The sequence below is a fragment of the Pteropus alecto genome, unplaced genomic scaffold (genome assembly GCF_000325575.1).
Source record: "Pteropus alecto unplaced genomic scaffold, ASM32557v1 scaffold43, whole genome shotgun sequence".
Classification (NCBI taxonomy): Eukaryota; Metazoa; Chordata; class Mammalia; order Chiroptera; family Pteropodidae; genus Pteropus; species Pteropus alecto.
Window position 1 is genome coordinate 5,445,718 of NW_006435764.1, and position 8,000 is coordinate 5,453,717.

Genomic DNA, 8,000 nt, shown 5'->3' on the forward strand with positions numbered 1-8,000 from the left:
GAATAATGCTACTAGGAACATTGGGGTACAGCATCTGTTTGAGTCCTAGCTTTCAGTTCTTTTGAATATATACCTAGGAGTGGAAGAGCTTGGTCATATGGTAGTTCTGCATGTAACTTTTTGAAGAATCACCAAACCGTTTTCCGCAGTGGCTATACCATTTTACATTTCTACCAGCAATGCACAGAGGTTCTAGTTTCTCCAAATCTTTAGAAACACTTGTTATTTTTTTTTTTTTTAATTAGGGGTTTCATTTTAATAATTATTCAGATTACATCAAGTCTGGTTGCTCCATGGCTACAGTTAATGATTACGTATTCTAGAAATTTGATTAAAATACATTCTGTTTCTAAGCTGCCTTTCTTATTTTAAGAATGAGATTCAATTTTATAGATTCAAAAAAGAACCTCAGTCAGAATCTCAGCAGGCATTATTGTAGAAATTGACAAGTTGATACTAAAATGTATATAGAAATTCAAAGGACTGAGAATAGCCAATGCAATTTTGAGAAAGAAGAATGAGGTCGGTGTAAGACAATGTAAGATTAGCATAAGAGTAGAAATATATATTGAAACATAGATCTATGGAATAGAAATAGATCCACACAGATAAAGTCAAATGATTTGTGACAAAGAAGTCAAGAATTCAATGAGGAAAGCATAAGCTTTTTAACAAATAAAGCTGGGATAGCTGGATATCCATTTGGAAAAAAAATGAGCTTTGATCCTTCATACCCTATACAAAAACTAATTTAAAATTGATCATAGACCTAAATATAAAACTAAAACAATTAAGCTGTAACTACAAAACTGGCAAATTTCTAGAAGAAAATACAGGAGAAAATTTTTGCGACAGGATGAGCAGAGATTTCTTTGATAGGACATAAGCATGAGCCATTAAAAAATATTGATAAAGTAAATTAAAAATCTCTTAGACATTAGCAGAATGAAAAAGTGAACCACAGATTGGAGAAAAACTATTTGCAGCCATTGGCAGTAGTCCCAGCTACTCGGGAGGTTGAGGCAGAGGCTTGCTTGAGCCCAGGAGTTCTCGGCTGTAGTGCACTATGTCGACGGGGTGTCTGCATGAAATATGCCATCAAGATGATGACCTCCTGCGAGCTGGGAACCACCAGGTTGCCTAAGGAGGGGTGAATGGGCCCAGGTCGGAAATGGAGCAGGTCAAAACTCCCATGCTGATCACGAGGGTTGGTGCCTGTGAATACCTACTGTACTCCAGCCTGGGCAGCAGAACAAGACCCAATCCCTTTAAAAACAAACAAAAATCTATTTGCAATAAATATGTTGCAAGTTCAAGACTTTTATCCAGATGTATGAAGAACTCTAAAAACTCAGTAACAAAACAAAACAGAGCACAAACTTTAATGGAAACTTCACAATAGAGGATGTATGAAGCCAAGCACCAAAGAGTACATATTGTATGATTCAACTTTTATAAGAAAGATGAATGGAATTAATAGTGTCAGGAAGCAGATTACTGATTGCCCGAGGCAAGGGATAGGTGTGGGGATTGACTGGGAAGAGGCACAGGGAGCACCTTAGGATGATGGACATGTTCTATATCTCGATCGTGGTGATGGATGTACATGGATGTATCCATTTGTCAAAACTCATTAAACTGTACACTCACAACGTGCATTTATTATATGTGAATATATCTTAATAAAATTGATTTTAAAAAAGTGAAAATACCTGCCCTATCCCTTCTGTGCTGTGTCTTGGATGGGTGTCTTCACTTCTCTATGCCTCTCATTTGTAAAATGGGAGTAATAGTGTCTCACAAAGTGGTTTTGAGATTTCAATGGGGGCCAAGGCAACCCCTCCCCTGTGCCCTAATCTCTCCTGATTCCTGGGGACTCTGTGAAGCCCATCAGATTGACTCCCTGGCTCCTACTGGCCATCCTTGAGCAGTACACCCTTGGCCTGGCTCCAGCCTGGAAACATGGCACAGGCTCTTCCTGGGGACACCGCAACCTCTCCGCTCCCTTCTGAAACTTCCGCTGTTCCTCTCCTCACCCTTTCACACCCCGCTTGGTGTGGGGCTGTAAGTCGATCGGCTCAATTTCTGAGCATTGTTGTTTCTGACACTGAAACCAGTGACTTCTTTTGTTTCACTATGTCCTGAGTGAGTGACTAGACAGTGAGTGTCACAGGATAAAAGGAAGTGTGTGTGTGACTAGTGATACTATCTCAAAATGTTCTCCAGTGATCTGTGAGAGCAGAGCTGGGGGGTGAGGAGGAAGGCTGCGAGTCTGAGGGAACATACTGACTTGCTCTTGGGCCATGGCTGGACTGGAGAGAGAATTACAGGTGGACGAGGTCAGAAGATGGAGGAGGGACTGAGATGGGGGGCCATACAGCAAGACTAGGCAAAGCAAGCTTTGGGCGGGAGAAGGGCAGAATGTGAGTTTAGTCAGAAATGTCCATGGCTAGGGGAGGGCAGGGCAGGTGCAGGAGATAGTTGTGGGGGGCGGGGAGCGAGTGGGGGACTCTGGAGTTTAGGAGAGGGTCAGAAGGCCAGTGGCTTGGGCAGTCTCACCCGTGCTTGTATGATGTACAGCAGTGGGGAGACAGGATTTGGACAGAGTAGGCTCTGGGATTGCCTAGGACCTGTGGCTACTCCAAGCCCCAGGGGCAAACCGGGGTCATCACAGCCAGCCCCATGGCCCTGTTCTTTGTATGGCTACCTCATCTGGGGCCACATTTCCAAAGAGTGTCAAATCTGGAATGGTCAAGAAAGGCTAGAAGGGGACAGGGTGTGTGTCGCTGTCAACTTGGAACTTATTGTTTGTCTCCTTTTATAATGTCAACTCCATCAGGACTATTGTCCCAGGCACTTCATGGGTACACAGCAGATATCTGGTGAATGAGTGAGTCACGATCTGAGGGGTTTCCCTAAGGTAGAGAGCGGCCTCATGTCTCCTCTAAGGCCCCGTAGGGCAGAAGGCAGACCATTCATGGAAGCCAAAGGCAGACCGATTTTGACTGTACATCAGAAGGATCTTGAAAAATCAGAGTCTCTGTGAGCATCCTGTTGCTAGAGTTGGCCATGTTGGGGGCTAAGATGGACTTGGAGGAACACTGAGGAAGATGACTTGCTTCAAGGCAGACCTTCTAGCCACTGCATCTGGGACTTAGTTCCTGGGTCACATTGTGGTAGAAAACTGCGAGATGTCAGCTCTAGCTCTCAAGTCAGACAGAACTGGATTCAAAGCCTGACTCCTCCATTAAGCTGTGTGACCTTAGGCGTGTCACCCAATGTCTCTGAACTTGCTACTTCATCTGTAATGTGGAGATACTAATGGTAAAACACCTACCTCAAAGGCTGGCTGTAAGCATTAGATTCAAATAATCACTCATGTGCAGCATTTAGCTCAACATCTGGCACATAGCCAGTGCTCACCAAACATTAGCTATTGTGGTAGTGCTGGAGATGGGCCAGACGGAGCTGCTTCCCAGGGCCCAGTGAGCTAGGACAGCTCACATGTACAGTGGAGGAGAAGAGAGAAAAAACCAACGTAGCAAAGTTGACCATTAATATAAGCTGAAAGATGGGCATGTGAGGTTAAGTATACCATTCTCTCTGATATTGAGTGTATTTGAAAATGTTCATAATGAAAAAGTTAAAATCTGTCTGCAGAGAAAAACAACAGCTGCAGGCAGTTTTACTGGTGAATTTTACCAATCTTTCAAGGCACAAATCATTCTAAACTTAATGGACTCTTCCGGAGAATAGAAAAGGGGAGAATTTTCCTCAAACCATTCTATGAGGCGGTACAACTTTGATACCAAAATTAGACAAGGCCAGGAAAAATAAAGGAAAATTATAGCCATTTCATTTACAAATAAATTTGCGAAATCCTCTCCTAAATATCAATGAATCAAATTCAACAATATGATAACACACTATGACCAAGTTAGGTTTGTCCCAAGAATACATCCCAAGGATGGTTTACTATTAAGAAATTTATGTCATGCTCTGCATTAAGATAAAAAAGAAAAATCATGATCTTCTCTATAGATGCAGGAAAAGATTAGATAAAAACCAACACCCATTTATCATAAACATTCTTAGTACTAACTAAAAGTAGAAAGGAGCTTCCGTAACTTGATAATAGATTTGCACCAAAAATTATGTATAATCTAAGGACAAGAACTACAAAAATATATTGTTTTAGTAATACATCATTGGTGGTAGAGCGGGTATGGTTATTCTGAGAGTGTTTTGTGTATAGTGTGAGGTAGATCAAATGAATAATTGGTTGGTGTCATTGACAATTTAGATTTTTTTTGGTAAAATGTACATAAAATTTACAATTTTAACCATTTTAAGGGTATAGCCATTGGCATTAAGTACCTTCGCATTGTCGTGCAACCATCTTCACTATCTATCCCCAGAATGTTTTCATTATCTGCAATATAAACTCTGTACCCATTACACCCTATCTCTCCATTATTCCTACCCTCAGCCACCAGTAACCATTATTCTACTTTCTGTCTCTACGGATTTGACTATTCTAGGTACCTCATGTGGGTAGAATCATACAATGTTCGTCCTTTTGCATCGGGCTTACTTCACTTAGAATAATGTTTTCAAGGTTCATCCACGTGGTAGCATTTATCAGAATTTCATTCATTTTTTAAGGCTGAATAATATGTCATCGTATTTTGTTTATCCATTCGTCCATGGACATTTGAGTTGTTTCTGTCTTTTCGCTATTGTGAATAATGCTGCTGTGAACACTGGTGTACAGCATCTGTTTGAGTTCCTGCTTTCAGTTGTTTTGCATATACCCAGAAGTGGAATTGCTGGATCCCATGCTAATTCTGTTTAATTTTTCAAGTGACTGCCGTACTCTTTTTCCAGCAGCTGTACCATTTTACCTTCTCATTGGTGATGCACAAGGTTTCCAATTTCTCCATATTCTCCCCAACACTCGCTATTTTGTTTTTCTGATTATAGCCATCCAAATGGGTGTGAAGTGGTTTCTCATTGTGGTTTTTATTTGCATTTCCTCGATAGTTATTATGTTGAGTATCTTTACATGTGCTTTTTGGCCATTTTATATCCTCTTTGGAGAAATGTCTGTTCAAATCTATTGCCCATTTTTTAATGGGATCGTTTTTGTTGTTTTTAGGAGTTATTTATATATTCTGGATATTAATCCTTATCAGAAACATGATTTGCAAACATTTCATACCATTCTGTGGTTTGGGTTGTTTTTCGTTTGTTTGTTTGTTTGTTTGTTTTTACTGTTTATAGTGTCCTTTGATTCAAAAGAAAATTTTAAATTTTCATAAAGCCCAATTTCTTTTTCTTCCGTTGCCTGTGCTTTTGTGTCATATCCAAGAAATCATGGCCAAATCTAGTGTCGTGAAGCTTTTCCTTTGTGTTTTCTTCCAAGAGTTTCACAGTTTTACTTCTTTAAATTAGATCTTCAATTGATTTGGGGTTCATTTTTGTATATGGTGTTAGGTAAAGGTCCAACTTCATTCTTTTGCATGTGGATGTCCAGCTTTCCTGGCACCATTTGTTGAAGAGACTGTCATTTTCATTGAACGGTCTTAGCACTCTTGCTAAAAATCATTCGACCGCGTAGGTGAGAGTTTATTTTTCTGTGCTCTCTATTTTATTCTGCTTCATTGATCTATATGTCTTAATGCCAGTACCACATTGTTTTGGTTACTGTAGCTTTGTAGCTAAGTTTTGAAATCAGGAAGTGTGACTCCTCCAACTTTATTCTTTTTCAAGATTGTTTTGGCTACGCAAGGTCCCTCAAGATTCCACATGAACTTAGGATGGATTTTTCTATTTCTGTGAAAAAGAGAATTGAGATATTTTTGACATGGGATTATGTAAGATGATTGAGGTTAAGTTAAAATTCTGTAGTCCTGAATTTTAAAAAGAGAGATCAGTATGAATTCCTGGTGCATTTCATATAAAAAAAATATGTATGTATTGCCTAATTGTTCACTGAGAATGTCTACAATGACTAAGCCAGTAGCAGTAAGTATCCCTAGCACTCAGACCGTGGGCTCTAAATACCATTTCCCACTAAAAGGAACCAGGACTCCTAGGAAAACTGTCCGATTCCACATCCGGGACACTAAAGGCATCATGTCAAAAGGATCGAAGAAGCAACTTGAAAAAGTTCCCACTGGCCAAAGATGGGACAATTTGAACTTCAATAAGAATAATTATAATAGATTAAAGCATGTCCAATATGTTTAAATCCATACATTCATTAAGATAATTTTTAAATGCTTATTGATCAATTTTGGAAGATGCTAGAGAAGCAAAGCATTATTTTAAAAGCTGATAAAGAGAAACTCTATATCCTAATAAATCATTTTTAGGTATATGACTAAGAAAACTCCTGGATACATGTACAATGGGAGATATTCATGGATATGCTCTTACACTGCTTACAACAGCAAAAAACTGGAAACACAAATGGCCATCCTTGGGATGAATAAATAAATAATCTGTGGTGTATTTACACAACAGAATAGTATACGACAGTAAAAAGTGAATGAACTATGAAACAGTTGAACGTTATTAACATGTTGGGGGGGGGTGGGGAGCAAATAACCGAGGACAAAAAATGATACTCTCAGAAGTTCAAAACTAAGCAAAACCAAACAACATATTGTGTAGGTATATCTATGTGAGTAAATATTTTTCTTTAAACAAAAAAAGTCAAGAGAATAACAAATACGGAATTCTGAATGGTGGTGCCCTAAACACGGGGATAAGGAAGGGACAGACAATTGCAGAGCACATGGGTAGATGAAATCTTGGTACTGTTCCATTCAGCCCCTTGAGTTTTGCATTGGGCACAATGGAATTCAATTTATTGACTTAAGTTATAAATATACATACGAATTTTTAAAAAGAAGATTATGCAAGGATGATTGTCATTAACGAAAGCCTTTAATTAATCCATTCTGTCGACCTGCAGTCAGCCTTCTCAATAAAGTAAACTGACTTTTCTAATCTGGGCCAGCCACGTGAGAAACTCAAATGAGTGGGAGGGGGTGGTAACTGTTTTCACTTTTCTCTTCCTGTTTTTTCAGAGCCTGGGAAAGCAAGTCAGAATTTCCAATCTTTTCCAATTCCCATATGATTCCTTAATTTAGAACGAATTCAGAGAGAATAAAGTCTTTTTCCATATGGGGAAGACTCCGTCGCCTGCCGTGGAGCATCTTCATTCTGGGTTGAGGAAAACGCCCGCGGAGGGGGTTGGGGGGTGGGCGGGCGTCCAGCCCCATCTGGTACAATCGCCGTGGGGGGGCGGGGTTGGCGGGCGTCCAGCCCCATCTGGTACAATCGCCGTCCAGGGCTTGGATTTAGGGACTATACCCCTGCTGAGGGGGTCATAGGACAGTTAACCAGAGGAAATGCTTTGGCCCACGGCTGGTCCCTAGCAGGAGACCCTAGGGAGACGAGTGGTGGCAGAGGCGTGACGCCGCGGGTTCAAGTGGCCGCTGGGGGTCCCGGACCTTCTAAGACACAGGCGTCAGGCTGCTGAGACGAGGAGGCTAGCACTGTGATGCGCCTCAAACCGGTGCTTGCGCCGGAGGCGACAAGCCCTCTGCCCTGTCTGCCCGCGGGAGCGGACGCGACACAGGGACTTCGGTCGCAGCAAACTCTGTGTTGCCTTCTAGCTAAGCACAGCCAGGTGGAGAGGTCCGGGCGCTTCCCCCCTCTCCCCGCATCTAGATTGGGGCGGATGGGAAATTAAAAAGTGCTTCTCCGGCGACAACCACCAAGAGACACCTTTTAGTGATTAAGAAACCGTGTGGAGTTCAGCCGCTCGGCCTTTGCGGGCGGAGCAGGCCCGGGCCTTTCCCTGCGCAGGCCCGGCGGCCCGCAGGCCAGCAGCCCTGGCTTCGCTCCAGACTCGGCCCGGGGTGACATCACCAAACTCCTCCGACCCGCAGGAGGGGGCCCCGAAATCCCCTAAAAACATTGTGAGT